General features: G+C 47.0%; 1 long non-coding RNA gene across 1 annotated transcript; it reads left to right on the top strand.

Moving 5' to 3' along the window:
* Positions 1–379: 379 nt before the first annotated feature.
* On the top strand, positions 380–14520 carry LOC143786069 (uncharacterized). Its single transcript, XR_013218231.1, has 3 exons — positions 380–587; positions 11505–12594; positions 13299–14520. It is a non-coding gene; the product is annotated as an uncharacterized LOC143786069 (long non-coding RNA).
* The last annotated feature ends 2174 nt before the right edge of the window (positions 14521–16694 follow it).

The following is a 16694-nucleotide window of genomic DNA, read 5'->3' as shown; positions in this document are numbered from 1 at the left end:
AGAGTACAGGTTGGGCCATTTATATGGATACACCTGGGTGGGCCATTTATAAAGTTGCACTGAAAAATGGCCGCCATGGTCACCACCCATCTGGAAAAGTTTTCCCCCTCCTGTATACTAATGTGCCACAAACAGGACGTTGATATCCCCAACCATTCCCATTGTATTTCGGTGTATCCATATACATGGCCCGCCCTGTATATACAATCTCATTGGTAAATTGACCAACAATGTCATGGCTATCGATTGGTTCCTCGGCTAGTACAACCACACCTATTGGTAAATGGGGAACAAATATCTATCAAAAACTAGACTAGGGTGGTCCAATAATTTACCGGAATATGAAAACAAAGTATTTGGAGAAAATTGAACGTACTACTTTTGAGTGTAATGCCCTCGGAGGAGACGTCTCGCTGCTGCAATATCATCAGGAATTGTTGCAGAAATGTCTTCAGTTTCCAAAAAAGAAAGTAATGACTGTGAGCCCGGCCTGGACTGTAGGGTGAAGCGTTCCCTGATGGCAGCTTATGATTTGTGGGCCGGTGCGTGCGTTCCCGCCGGCATTGTGGAAGCAGAGGTGTTGCCACGTAGGGTTGAGTGACTTTCATTTTTTTAAGATCGAGTCGGGTTTTGCGAAACCCGACTTTGTCCAAAGTCGAGTCGAGTGAAGTCGGCTGATTATCGCGAAAGGTCGGGGATCGACCGAAACATGAAACCCAATGCAAGTCAATGGGGAAGCATAGTCGGCAGTGAGTGGAGGACAGGAAAACACCTACAGTGCCCATTTTAATGCCAAAAACATCCATTCTTGTTTCTGAAGCTTGTCAATCTTAATTAACTTTATAATAATAGTTGGGCATTGGAAATTGGGGGTCATTTGGCAAAAGTTGTGGGGGGTAGGGCTGGTTCAAGGTTTTAGTGGTCCCAGGAAACGTGGACTACGTCACGGCGGTGGAGCAGTGAGAGGTAAGTATTTCAACTTTGCAAGTGCTGTGATCCTGAGCAAGCAGGGGGGCCCACTCATTGGCATTGGCACTGGCACAGGGCCCCTCAAAGTACAGCGGTGTGTTTGCACGGCGGGGGCGCCTCCCACCGGCAGCGACACTTTTGCGTACTCTGAGGGGCCCTGTGCCTGTGACGTCGCCAACGAGTATGCCCCCCCCACCTGATGAAGAAACCTGCACTTTCATCTGCACCTTCCTCTTTGTCCCTGTGTAAGGTGGTATAGTATGCAGGAAGGGGAACCTGACTTTCAGCAGGGTCAGATTCTGGCTGTGTAGAGTGCAAGGGGAATGTAGTGGTCTAGGTCAATGTACCACAAGACTCATCTAGCAGTGGCTGGGCAATGGGCAGGATGAGGCGGAAACACTGATATAGGCCCAAATAATAAAGTGGGTAAAATGCAGGTCAAAATTGGTAACAGGACTAACCAGGTGGCATTGCTTAGTTCAGTGGAGTAGAAAACCCAGGAGCGGCAGACAGACACCATTAGTAGGGCCGAACCACACTAGTAGGCCCTATGCAGTTTAATATTACAAATGAAGGCCGAAAGCCTGAAGATTAAAGGTCAGGAAAATAACACAGGACAACACCAAGGTGCGGCACACACCGTTACTAGGCCCAACCAAAGTAGTAGGCCAACTGCAGTTTAATTATTTAAAATGTAAGCCGAAAGCCTGAACATTGAAGGTCGGACTCGGGACAACAAAACAGGAGAAAACCCAGTAGCGTCAGACACTGTTTTAAGGGCCCAACCACACATTTTAAAAACAACTACTTAACGAGAGCTTTAAGATTGAAGCTCAGCTTTATACAGTGGAGGACAACACCATGGAGCGGCACACACCGTTAGTAGGCCCCAACCACCAATTTTTAAAAACAACTACTTAATGAGAGCCTGAAGGTTGAAGCTCAGACAAGGAAACCTAAAGGAGAACACCCAGGAGGAGGAGAACACCCAGGAGGAGGAGAACACCCAGGAGCGTCAGACACCGTTAGTAGGCCCCAACCACCAATTTTTAAAAACTACTTAATGAGAGCCTGAAGGTTGAAGCTCAGACAAGGAAACCTAGAGGAGAACACCCAGGAGGAGGAGAACACCCAGGAGCGTCAGACACCGTTAGTAGGCCCCAACCACCAATTTTTACCAACAAATACTTAATGAGAGCCAGAAGGTTGAAGCTCAGATTTATACAGTGGAGGAGAACACCCAGGAGCGGCAGACACCGTTAGTAGGCCCCAACCACCATTTTTTACCAACAAATACTTAATGAGAGCCAGAAGGTTGAAGCTCAGATTTATACAGTGGAGGAGAACACCCAGGAGCGGCAGACACCGTTAGTAGGCCCCAACCACCAATTTTTACCAACAAATACTTAATGAGAGCCAGAAGGTTGAAGCTCAGATTTATACAGTGGAGGACAACACCAGGGAGCGGCAGACACCGTTAGTAGGCCCCAACCACCAATTTTTACCAACAAATACTTAATGAGAGCCAGAAGGTTGAAGCTGATTTATACAGTGGATGACAACACCAGGGAGCGGCAGACACCGTTAGTAGGCCCCAACCGCCAATTTTTACCAACAAATACTTAATGAGAGCCAGAAGGTTGAAGCTCAGATTTATGCAGTGGTGGACAACACCAGGGAGCGGCAGACACCGTTAGTAGGCCCCAACCACCAATTTTTACCAACAAATACTTAATGAGAGCCAGAAGGTTGAAGCTCAGATTTATACAGTGGAGGAGAACACCCAGGAGCGGCAGACACCGTTAGTAGGCCCCAACCACCAATTTTTACCAACAAATACTTAATGAGAGCCAGAAGGTTGAAGCTCAGATTTATACAGTGGAGGACAACACCAGGGAGCGGCACACACCGTTAGTAGGCCCCAACCACCAATTTTTACCAACAAATACTTAATGAGAGCCAGAAGGTTGAAGCTCAGACAAGGAAACCTGGAGGAGAACACCAAGGAGGAGGAGAACACCCAGGAGCGGCAGACATCACTAGTAGGCCCCAACCAAACTAGTAGCCCAAATGCAGTTTCCTATTTCTTAAAAAAGCCCGAAAACCTGAATTGAGGACAATTTTAATTAGGAACTGCAGACAGACTTAGTAGGCTGTCCCCTGTGGACCATGCATCCACCACATTAACCCATTGCGCCGTAATGGACACGTAACCTTCCGTGGCCATGCCTACAGGTCCATGCGTCTGTTGTCAGGTGCACCTTTGTACTCACAGATTGCCAGAGTGCATGGACAATGCGGTCTTTTACATGCTGGTGGAGGGTTGGGATGGCTTTTCTCGCAAAAGAAGTGTCGACTGGGTAGCTTGTAGCGTGGTACAGCGTAGTCCATCATGGCTTTATTAATATTAAATAAAATATATAAATAGGCTCTATGAACTTTTAAATAGGTTCCAGGGGTACACGGGCAGCATTGGTGTGGTCAGCGGAGGACGATTGCAAGGAGGGACCGCAGACAGGCTTACTGGGCCTAAAATAAATAAAAATAGGCTCTATGCAGTTTTAAACAGCTTCCAGGGGTACACAGGCAGCATTGGTGTGGTCAGCGGAGGACGATTGCGAGGAGGTACCGCAGACAGGCTTACTGGGCCTAAAATAAATAAAAATAGGCTCTATGCAGTTTTAAATAGGTTCCAGGGTTACACAGGCAGCATTGGTGTGGTCAGCGGAGGACGATTGCAAGGAGGGACCGCAGACAGGCTTACTGGGCCTAAAATAAATAAAAATAGGCTCTATGCAGTTTTAAATAGGTTCCAGGGGTACACAGGCAGCATTGGTGTGGTCAGCGGAGGACGATTGCAAGGAGGGACCGCAGACAGGCTTACTGGGCCTAAAATAAATAAAAATAGGCTCTATGCAGTTTTAAATAGGTTCCAGGGGTACACAGACAGCATTGGTGTGGTCAGCGGAGGACGATTGCAAGGAGGGACCGCAGACAGGCTTACTGGGCCTAAAATAAATAAAAATAGGCTCTATGCAGTTTTAAATAGGTTCCAGGGGTACACAGGCAGCATTGGTGTGGTCAGCGGAGGACGATTGCGAGGAGGAACCGCAGACAGGCCTACTGGGCCTAAAATAAATAAAAATAGGCTCTATGCAGTTTTAAATGGGTTCCAGGGGTACACAGGCAGCATTGGTGTGGTCAGCGGAGGACGATTGCGAGGAGGGACCGCAGACAGGCTTACTGGGCCTAAAATAAATTAAAATAGGCTCTATGCAGTTTTAAATAGGTTCCAGGGGTACACAGGCAGCATTGTTGTGGTCAGCGGAGGACGATTGCGAGGAGGGACCGCAGACAGGCTTACTGGGCCTAAAATAAATAAAAATAGGCTCTATGCAGTTTTAAATAGGTTCCAGGGGTACACAGGCAGCATTGGTGTGGTCAGCGGAGGACGATTACAAGGAGTGTCTGACACAGTTAGTACTCACAAAAAATAAATAGATGTTAATGTCTCGCAAAACAAAAAAACAAAAGTGTGGCATACTTAGGTACAGGGGTGGGCTCATCTGCTGAGTTTCTGACATAGTAATTTGGCAGTATTTACTGGTGCCAATATAGGACACAGACACAGACTACTTTAACCAGCATCATAGATGTCAACAAATTGGTATTGTCAGCGCCAGGCATTGAATGATGTCAGCGCATAGACTAAACATTGGTGGAGCTGTGAGAGATAATTTTGCACGTGGTAGAGCACAGTTTGAGCTTGGGGGGGGGGGTGAACTCTCTTGTGGCCGGCGGTACCGTCCCAGGGCCCCTCATGTTACAACGGTGTGTCTGACGTTGGGTGCGCGCCACCACCGCCAGAGGCAATTTATTGTACTATGAGGGACCCAGTGGCAGTGCCGTCGCCCAAAAGCGGGCACACCCACCTCTTCAGACAAACGGCACTCTAACGGGTGCTTGCGCCAAGTGGCGAGACCACGGCCCCGTGGGGGGAGTTTTCCCATTGAGGGAGGTGTAAACATGTCGTATACTGGACAAACAGCTGCTGCAAATTAAGAGATTGGAACACTCAGTAAGACCAGTCCACAAGCAAGACCTTTTTATAGGAAAGCTAGGTGTCAGCCGGGAAAGGTGGGGCAAAATAATTTGAAATCCAGGAGTGGTTCATTTTAATGAAGGTGAGATCATCCACATTTTGGGTAGCCAGACGAGTACTTTTTTCGGTTAATATTGAACCAGCAGCACTGAATACTCTTTCTGATAGCACACTAGCTGCTGGGCAAGCAAGCTCCTGCAATGCATATTCTGCCAATTCAGGCCAGGTGTCTAATTTGGATGCCCAGTAATCAAATGGGAATGACGGTTGAGGGAGAACATCGATAAGGGAAGAAAAATAGTTAGTAACCATACTGGATAAATGTTGTCTCCTGTCACTTTGAATAGATGCAGCAGTACCTGTCCTGTCTGTGGTCATTGCGAAATCACTCCACAACCTGGTCAGAAAACCCCTCTGTCCAACGCCACTTCTGATTTGTGCCCCTCTAACACCTCTGCCCTGTAGCCCCCTGCAGCTTGTGTGAGAACCATCACCGGCGCTGTGTGCTGGGAATGCCTGAATCAAACGGTCTACAAGAGTAGCTTGTTTGGTTGCTAATATTTGTTCGAGGTTCTCATGTGGCATAATATTTTGCAATTTGTCTTTATAGCGAGGGTCAAGGATGCAGGCCAACCAGTAATCATCATCGCTCATCATTTTAATAATGCGTGGGTCCCTTTTGAGGATACGTAAGGCATAATCCGCCATGTGGGCCAAAGTTCCAGTTGTCAAATCTGTGGTTGTGCTGGTTTGAGGGGCAGTTACAGGCAAATCTACGTCACTTGTCTCCCTTAAAAAACCAGAACCCGGCCTTGCAACGCCACTAATTTCTGTTGGCCCAGGAGAAGCTTCCTCATTAAAAAAGTACTCATCCCCATCATCCTCCTCGTCCTCTTCGCCCGCTACCGCGTCCTCTACACGGCCCTGACCAGACAATGGCTGACTGTCATCAAGGCTTTCCTCTTCCTCGGCTGCAGACGCCTGCTCCTTTATGTGCGTCAAACTTTGCATCAGCAGACGCATTAGGGGGATGCTCATGCTTATTATGGCGTTGTCTGCACTAACCAGCCGTGTGCATTCCTCAAAACACTGAAGGACTTGACACAGGTCTTGTAGCTTCGACCACTGCACCCCTGACAACTCCATGTCTGCCATCCAACTGCCTGCCCGTGTATCCTCCCACAAATACATAACAGCACACCTCTGTTCGCACAGTCTCTGAAGCATGTGCAGTGTGGAGTTCTACCTTGTTGCAACGTCGATGATTAGGCGATGCTGGGGAAGGTTCAAAGACCGCTGATAGTTCTGCATACGGCTGGAGTGTACGGGCGAACGGCGGATATGCAAGCAAAGTCTGCGCACTTTGAGGAGCAGGTCGGGTAACCCCGGATAACTTTTCAGGAAGCACTGCACCACCAGGTTTAAGGTGTGAGCCAGGCAAGGAATGTTGGGAAAGGGCTATGGCAGCCATGAAATTCCTTCTGTTATCACTCACTACCTTGCCTGCCTCAAGATGTACAGTGCCCAGCCATGACTGAGTTTCTTTCTGCAAGAACTCGGACAGAACTTCCGCGGTGTGTCTGTTGTCGCCCAAACACTTCATTGCCAATACAGCCTGCTGACGCTTGCCACTAGCTGTCCCATAATGGAACACCTGCTGTGCAACAGTGGCAGCTGCGGATGGAGTGGTTGTGCGACTGCGGTCTGTGGACGAGCTCTCGCTTCTGCAGGAGGAAGAGGAGGAGGGGGGGGCGAAAGCCTACAGCCAACTGTTTCCTAGACCGTGGACTAGGCAGAACTGTCCCAATATTGCTGTTCCCTGTGGACCCTGCATCCACCACATTCACCCAGTGTGCCGTGATGGACACGTAACGTCCCTGGCCATGCCTACTGGTCCATGCATCTGTTGTCAGGTGCACCTTTGTAGTCACAGATTGCCTGAGTGCATGGACGATGCGGTCTTTAACATGCTGTTGGAGGGCTGGGATGGCTTTTCTAGAAAAGAAGTGTCGACTGGGTAGCTCGTAGCGTGGTACAGCGTAGTCCATCAGCGCTTTGAAAGCTTCGCTTTCAACTAACCGGTAGGGCATCATCTCTAATGAGATTAGTCTAGCAATGTGGGCGTTCAAACCCTGTGTACGCGGATGCGAGGATGAGTACTTCCTTTTCCTAACAAGAGTCTCATGTAGGGTTAGCTGGACTGGAGAGCTGGAGATCGTGGAACTAGCGGTGGTGCCGGTGGACATGGGTGAGTGAGAGAGGGTTGGAGATGGTATTCTTGCCAGTGCCCTACATGCAGTGTTTCCTACTACTAACCTGGTGATTCCCTGACTGCTTTGGCCTGGCGATGAAAGCTGCACAGATACTGCAGGTGGTGCGGGAAATGGTGGGCTTACAGTGAGGGAAGGGATGTAGCGTTGCTGACTAGCTTCATTGGCCGAGGGTGCTGCAACCTTTAGGGACGTTTGGTAGTTAGTCCAGGCTTGCAAATGCATGGTGGATAAGTGTCTATGCATGCAACTTGTATTTAGACTTTTAAGATTCTGACCTCTGCTTAAGGTAGTTGAACATTTTTGACAGATGACTTTGCGCTGATCATTTGGATGTTGTTTAAAAAAATGCCAGACTGCACTCTTTCTACTATCGGATACCTTTTCAGGCATTGCAGACTGAGCTTCTTTAACCGGATGGCCACGCTGTCCTCCAACTGGTTTTGGTTTTGCCACGCGTTTTTGGCCAGATACGGGCCCGGCAGATGGAACCTGTTGTGATGTTGATGCCTGCTGCGGCTCCTCCTCCTCCGCTTCAGAACTACTGCCGCCTGCACCCTGTTCCCCCAATGGCTGCCAATCGGGGTCAACAACTGGGTCATCTATGACCTCCTCTTCTATCTCGTGTGCAACTTCGTCTGTGTCACCGTGTAAGCCAGTGGTATAGCGTTCGTGACGGAGCACCATAGTCTCAGCTGGGTTTGATTCTGGCTCAGTACACTGCGAGGGCAATGTTCTGGTCTGAGTCAAAGGAACAGCATAGTAATCTGGCTGTGGCTGTGCATCTGTGCACTCCATGTCCGATTCAACTTCTAATGGGCATGGCCTGTTAACTGTTTCACTGTCTAACCCAGGAACGGTATGTGTAAAGAGCTCCATGGAGTAACCGGTTGTGTCGCCTGACGCATCCTTATCTCTTGTTCTGGGTGAAGAAGACAAGGAAGCGACTTGTCCCTGACCGTGAACATCCACTAACGACGTGCTGCTTTTACATTTAGCACTTTCAGAAGAGGAGACAAAAGAGCTAGAGGCTGAGTCAGCAAGGAAAGCCAAAAATTGTTCTTGCTGCTCCGGCTTTAAAAGCGGTTTTCCTACTCCCAGAAAAGGGACCGTTCGAGGCCTTGTGTAGCCAGACGATGAACCTGGCTCAACAACTCGAGACTTAGGTGCTGTACTGCTTTTACCACGACCACCTGATGCGTCACCACCACTACCATCATTACCAGTTGACAATGACCGGCCACGACCTCTTCCACCAGACTTCCTCATTGTTTGCAAAACGTAACCAAATTAACGGTATTTGTTACTGTAAAACAACTTATAAGGTGAACTCTAACTTCTGTAGGATTTATATACAGTGGGGCAAAAAAGTATTTAGTCAGTCAGCAATAGTGCAAGTTCCACCACTTAAAAAGATGAGAGGCGTCTGTAATTTACATCATAGGTAGACCTCAACTATGGGAGACAAACTGAGAAAAAAAAATCCAGAAAATCACATTGTCTGTTTTTTTATCATTTTATTTGCATATTCTGGTGGAAAATAAGTATTTGGTCAGAAACAAACAATCAAGATTTCTGGCTCTCACAGACCTGTAACTTCTTCTTTAAGAGTCTCCTCTTTCCTCCACTCATTACCTGTAGTAATGGCACCTGTTTAAACTTGTTATCTGTATAAAAAGACACCTGTGCACACCCTCAAACAGTCTGACTCCAAACTCCACTATGGTGAAGACCAAAGAGCTGTCAAAGGACACCAGAAACAAAATTGTAGCCCTGCACCAGGCTGGGAAGACTGAATCTGCAATAGCCAACCAGCTTGGAGTGAAGAAATCAACAGTGGGAGCAATAATTAGAAAATGGAAGACATTCAAGACCACTGATAATCTCCCTTGATCTGGGGCTCCATGCAAAATCCCACCCCGTGGGGTCAGAATGATCACAAGAACAGTGAGCAAAAATCCCAGAACCACGCGGGGGGACCTAGTGAATGAACTGCAGAGAGCTGGGACCAATGTAACAAGGCCTACCATAAGTAACACACTACGCCACCATGGACTCAGATCCTGCAGTGCCAGACGTGTCCCACTGCTTAAGCCAGTACATGTCCGGGCCCGTCTGAAGTTTGCTAGAGAGCATTTAGATGATCCAGAGGAGTTTTGGGAGAATGTCCTATGGTCTGATGAAACCAAACTGGAACTGTTTGGTAGAAACACAACTTGTCGTGTTTGGAGGAAAAAGAATACTGAGTTGCATCCATCAAACACCATACCTACTGTAAAGCATGGTGGTGGAAACATCATGCTTTGGGGCTGTTTCTCTGCAAAGGGGCCAGGACGACTGATCCGGGTACATGAAAGAATGAATGGGGCCATGTATCGTGAGATTTTGAGTGCAAACCTCCTTCCATCAGCAAGGGCATTGAAGATGAAACGTGGCTGGGTCTTTCAACATGACAATGATCCAAAGCACACCGCTAGGGCAACGAAGGAGTGGCTTCGTAAGAAGCATTTCAAGGTCCTGGAGTGGCCTAGCCAGTCTCCAGATCTCAACCCTATAGAAAACCTTTGGAGGGAGTTGAAAGTCCGTGTTGCCAAGCGAAAAGCCAAAAACATCACTGCTCTAGAGGAGATCTGCATGGAGGAATGGGCCAACATACCAACAACAGTGTGTGGCAACCTTGTGAAGACTTACAGAAAACATTTGACCTCTGTCATTGCCAACAAAGGATATATTACAAAGTATTGAGATGAAATTTTGTTTCTGACCAAATACTTATTTTCCACCAGAATATGCAAATAAAATGATAAAAAAAACAGACAATGTGATTTTCTGGATTTTTTTTTCTCAGTTTGTCTCCCATAGTTGAGGTCTACCTATGATGTAAATTACAGACGCCTCTCATCTTTTTAAGTGGTGGAACTTGCACTATTGCTGACTGACTAAATACTTTTTTGCCCCACTGTATACCTTTATAGGTGGCTGACAATGAAAGGGAAATCAGGCCCAATGTTACACACTAGGTTTTCTGTGGCCCAATAATTTGAGACAGATGGCACACACAAGGCCGGCACTCAAGCACAAATGCCAATCTTTATCTCCCACTATGTTTTTTTTTTTCAGGGAGAATTATAAAAAAAAAAAAAAATTCCCAGTATGACACACTATGTTTTATGTGCTCTAAGAATTTGAGACAGATGGCACACACAGGACCGGCACTCAAGCACAAATGCCAATCTTAATCTCCCACTATGTTTTTTTTTTTTCAGAGAGAATTTAAAAAATATATAAAAAATACCAGTATGACACACTAGGTTTTCTGTGCCCCAATAATTTGAGACAGATGGCACACACAAGGCCGGCACTCAAGCACAAATGCCAATCTTAATCTCCCACTATGTTTTTTTTTGTCAGGGAGAATTAAAAAAAAAAAAAGGGACTGTCCTACAATTACTATCTCCCTGCAGTAATCTCAGCAAGGTATGGCAGGCAGCAATAACAAGGAGTGGACAGCTGCACAAAAAAAACAAAAGTGTGGACAAACAAACAAGATAGCTGTGCAGAAAGGAAGGAACAACAAGATTTGTGCTTTGAAAAAAGCAGTTGGTTTGCACAGCGTCGTACACACAGCAACGCAGCTATCAGGGTCAGGGAGCCTTCTAGGGCAGCCCAATGAGCTACAGAGCTGAGGAAAAAAAATGTAGCTTCCACTGTCCCTGCAAACAAAAGGTGGTGTTGGACAGTGGAAATCGCTACAGCACAAGCAGTTTGTAGCTTTATGTACCCTGCCTATCACTGTCCCTGCTTCTGAAGAAGCAGCAGCAACCTCTCCCTACGCTCAGATCAGAAGTAAGATGGCGGTCGGTGGGAACGCCCCTTTATAGCCCCTGTGACGCCGCAGAAAGCAAGCCAATCACTGCAATGCCCTTCTCTAAGATGGTGGGGACTGAGATCTATGTCATCACGCTGCCCACACTCTGCGTCCACCTTCATTGGCTGAGAAATGGCGCTTTTAGCGTCATTGAAACGCGACTTTGGCGCGAAAGTCGCGTACCGCATGGCCGACCCCACAGAGGGATCGGCTCGGTTTCATGAGACGCCGACTTTGCCAAAAGTCGGCGACTTATGAAAATGAACGATCCGTTTCGCTCAACCCTAGTTGCCAGTACTTGGCGTCTTGTGGGGCATGAATTCTAATAATAACACTTTCTGTATCCCATAAACCTGCTGTCATGGTCTTTCCGGCTGTCTGCTGGACACGAGGTTCTGTGCAGTTGGCCACCAGTTGTGCCTCCATTGCATGGACTCCTCTGGGACAAGGTGGTCGCGCCATGGTTCATCACCTGTAATAATTTGAGAATAGAAGTCTGGATGTTTTCCAAGCAGGTCTAAATTCTCTTGGCTGAATTGCTGGTGACATGTTTTGCTCTGGCGTCAATGTTCGCGGCACCCACCGGGAACTGAACTTTGACATCATGATACTGGAAACAGTGCCGGCTGAGGTGCCCAATTCATGAGGTATGACACTAACACTTTGATCTTACAAAATCATGGCCTCCACGTTAAAAACGCATCAAATCCGTGCAGATTTTTACCTTTGTTTTCTGCCAAGAGATGCAGAAAATTCCACAGGCAAATCTGCAACGTGTGCACATAGCCTAATGATCCACTAACCGCTAAATCCAATGGTCCCTGCTGATCTCCTGGATCTCTGCAGCATTGGACACTGTGGATCACCAGCTCCTCCTCCTCACTATGCTCCGCTTTATAGGCCTCTCCTGGTTCTCCTCCTATCTCTCTGACGGCTCCTTCGCTGCATCCTTTGCCGGCTCCTCTTCTCCACTTACCATTACTGTTGGGGTTCCTCAAGGATCAGTCCTAGGCCCCCTCTTCTCTATACATGGCCCCTATTGGACAATCAGCAGATTTGGTTATCAGTACCATCTCTATGCTGATGACCCCAATTATATATCGCTACTCCTGACATCACCCCACCTTAATACAAAATATCAGACTGTCCGCTGTGTCTCTCCAAAACTGAGCTCCTTGTGCTTCCTCCCTCTGCTAACCTACCTTTATCCAATATGGCAATTGACTTCGTGGCTCAACCAAAGCTGCCAAGCAGCACGCTCACTGACTCGGGGTTATATTTGACACAGAGCTTTCATTTATTCCTTAAATGTAAAGGGGCAACGAAACGTTTCCTTGTGGAAAGAGACAAGCCAGGCCTTGCATGTCAGAGTGAGGAGACTTAGGGTACTGTCACACTCTGCAACTTTCCAACGATCACGACCAGCGATACGACCTGGCCGTGATCGTTGGAAAGTCGTTGTGTGGTCGCTGGGGAGCTGTCACACAGACCGCTCTCCAGCGACCAACGATGCCGAGGTCCCGGGTAACCAGGGTAAACATCGGGTTACTAAGCGCAGGGCCGCGCTTAGTAACCCGATGTTTACCGTGGTTACCAGCGTAAAAGTAAAAAAAAACAAAACGTACATACTCACAGTGCCGACGTAAAGTGAAAGCAGATCACAGCGGTGACGTCACCGCTGTGATCTGCTCTTACTTTCCGTCCGGCAGTCAGTCAGAGCGGGAAGCAGACTGCAAGGGACCTGACGGACACCGGAATGTGAGTATGTACGTTTTTTTTTTTTTTTACTTTTACGCTGGTAACCACGGTAAACATCGGGTTACTAAGCGCGGCCCTGCGCTTAGTAACCCGATGTTTACCCTGGTTACAAGCGAACGCATCGCTGTCACACACATCGATCCAGCGATGACAGCGGGAGATCCAGCGACGAAAGAAAGTTCCAAACGATCTGCTACGACGTACGATTCTCAGCAGGGTCCCTGATCGCTGCTGGGTGTCAGACACTGCGATATCGTATGGATATCACTGGAACGTCACGGATCGTACCGTCGTAGCGATCAAAGTGCCACTGTGTGACAGTACCTTTAAGCTTCCACAAGAGCATGCGTGGTGTTTAAATATGCAAATTCCTCGCCAGACAGGAAGAGGACTAGAACTCTAGTGCCACCTACTGGTTAGGATTACTACTTCCTATAGGTGGCGCTAGCCTTCTAGTCTTCTTCCTCTCTTGCATATTCCCTATATCCAATCACTCGCTCCTGTCACCTGCATCGTAAAAATATCTCCAGAAATCAACCTGTTTTTTGAAACTGCAAAACCTCCTGTTGCTCGTATTGATTCTCATCTAGACTACTACAACTCTCTTTTGATCGGTTTCACGCTAACCAAACTTTCACTTCTCCAATCCGTCCTTAATGTGGGAGCCAGGGTCATATTTCAGTCCAGCTACTACACTGACGCTTCCGTCCTGTGCCAGTCATTGCAGCGGTTTCCCATTCACTACAGAATACAATACAAACTCATCTCTCTCATCTACAAAGTGCTCCACAGCCTCATATAAAGCAAAACTGGCCTGATGGTGCACTTCCTAAACTACAAAAATAATTCTACAAATGAAGAAAGCAGATGCCAAATATTCAAAATTTATAAATATACATCTTTATTAAATAATCTCATTAAAAAAGTAATAGAACAGAGATACAGATGCAAAATAATACTGCCATATACAGGTCAGTATCAAAAAGGTAAATGCTTCAGGTCCTTATTAACTAAATCAATACATCATATTGATCCAAGATTAAATGTACACAAGGTAAACTACCTATAAACATATAATACTGATCGGACCAATAGTAGGAAAATGTCTCTCCTGGTAACAAAATACCCTACCAGTGCCTCTCCTCACATAAAGCTGAAAAAGTGCCTAGTGCACATATTAACATATACGGGTGATTGGGAAAAAGTGCTTAGTGCTTCATGCTTTTAATGAATTGCATAATGCAAATTAAGTTCTAACATTCACCAATAAATGTAACATTAATAACAATGCTAGCTTATGTAAAAGTGCATGGAGTATAGAGGGCAACAAGATAAATAGCAGCAAAGTAAATGGAGACGTGATCTAAAGTGAAAGCCCCATATCAAAGTGCTGATATATAGGAGATGGGGAGACTACGTATTGATGCATGACTTGCACCTGCAGTCCTGAGCCCTGACGCGCTCGGCTTATACTCGAGTCATACGCAGGGGTCGGCAGGGGAGGGGGAGCGGAGCTGTGTAATAATACTCACCTGCTCCTGGTGCGGTCCCTGCACGTCTTTTCCCCGCACCGGCAGCTTCTTCCTGTAGTGAGCGGTCACATGGTACCGCTCATTACAATAATGAATATGGACCCGACTCCCATAGGGGTGGAGCCACATATTCATTACTGTAATGAGCGGTACCATGTGACCGCTCACTACAGGAAGAAGCTGCTGGCGCCGGGGAACAGACGTGCAGGGACCGCGCCAGGAGCAGGTGAGTATAACGCAGTGCGCTATATTCACCTGCTCCCCGTTGCACCGTCGGCACTGCTGCGTCCTCTGCAGTGACGCTCAGGTCAGAGGGTGCGATGATGCGATTAGTGCGCGTGCTGCCCTCTGCCTGAGCGTCAGTGCACAGGACGGAGAAGACGCAGCGGCGGTCGGCGGTGGAACGGGGAGCAGGTGAATATAGCAAGTGCCGGGGGCCTGAGAGGCGAGTATGTGATGTTTTATTTTTTTTAATCGCAGCAACAGCATATGGTGCAAATGTCTGTATGGAGCATCTTATGGGGCGATGTGCAGCGTTATATGGGGCAATTATCTGTATGGAGCATCTTATGGGGCCATGTGCGGCGTTATATGGGGCAATTATCTGTATGGAGCATCTTATGGGGCCATGTGCAGCGTTATATGGGGCAATTATCTGTATGGAGCATCTTATGGGGCCATGTGCAGCGTTATATGGGGCAATTATCTGTATGGAGCATCTTATGGGGCCATGTGCAGCACTATATGGGGCAATTATCTGTATGGAGCATCTTATGGGGCCATGTGCAGCGTTATATGGGGCAATTATCTGTATGGAGCATCTTATGGGGCCATGTGCAGCGTTATATGGGGCAATTATCTGTATGGAGCATCTTATGGGGCCATGTGCAGCACTATATGGGGCAATTATCTGTATGGAGCATCTTATGGGGCCATGTGCAGCGTTATATGGGGCAATTATCTGTATGGAGCATCTTATGGGGCCATGTGCAGCGTTATATGGGGCAATTATCTGTATGGAGCATCTTATGGGGCCATGTGCAGCGTTATATGGGGCAATTATCTGTATGGAGCATCTTATGGGGCCATGTGCAGCGTTATATGGGGCAATTATCTGTATGGAGCATCTTATGGGGCCATGTGCAGCACTATATGGGGCAATTATCTGTATGGAGCATCTTATGGGGCCATAATGAACTGTATGGAACATTATATGGGGCTCCTGATTCAATATGGATATTCAACAACACTTAACCTACTGATGTCTCAATTTTAATTAATTTTACTTTTATTGGTACCTATTTTTATTTTTGACATTTACCGGTAGCTGCTGCATTTCCCACCCTAGGCTTATACTCGAGTCATTAAGTTTTCCCAGTTTTTTGTGGCAAAATTAGGGGGGTCGGCTTATACTCGAGTATATATGGTATTTTGCATTTGTATCTCTGTTCTATTACTTTTTTAATGAGATTATTTAATAAAGATGTATATTTATACATTTTGAATATTTGGCATCTGCTTCCATCATTTATAGGATTTTTAAAGTGCTCCACAGGTCTGCACCACTCTGCATTTCCTCCCTCATCTCTATCATCCTGCCCGTCCTCTCTGTTCTGAAACTGATCTAAGACTGACATCCTCCGTAATCCGAACTTCTCACCTCCATCTCCAAGACTTCTCTCGTGCTGTGCCAGTTTTCTGGAATGCACTACCCGGACCATCCAACTATTACCTAATCCACACATTTTTAAACGTGCTTCTTCTCATAGACTTGTATTAGCACCGGATTGCGAAGGATGGCCTCACGTTTCATCCGTTTTTTGCCGGATCCGTTGAAAATTTGTTTTCCGGTGGCTGGAGAAAACGGACATAGGGACGTTATTTCTGTCAGTCAAAAAAACGGACAACGACGGATCCGGCAAAAAACGTATGAAACGCGAGTTTAAATGATGGAATCCGGCGACCAATTCCGTTTTTTTAAACAAATCATGCATTTTTCTCTCTCTCAATTCAAAATAGCCGGCAGATCCCCAATCTTGGATCCGGTGAGAAAAACAGATCCATCGCATCAGTTTTTCACAATTTCCGACTGATCCGTTTTTTTTTTTTAAATTCACCGGATTGTGCACGACGGCAAAAAACTGATGTGTGAAAGCAGCCTTAGGGTAAGTTCACACAGGCCTTTTTTGCTGCGT

Source organism: Ranitomeya variabilis, chromosome 7 (genome assembly GCF_051348905.1).
Source record: "Ranitomeya variabilis isolate aRanVar5 chromosome 7, aRanVar5.hap1, whole genome shotgun sequence".
NCBI classification, from domain to species: Eukaryota; Metazoa; Chordata; class Amphibia; order Anura; family Dendrobatidae; genus Ranitomeya; species Ranitomeya variabilis.
Note: the sequence above shows the minus strand (reverse complement) of the source record. Positions and strands in the feature narration are given on the sequence as shown.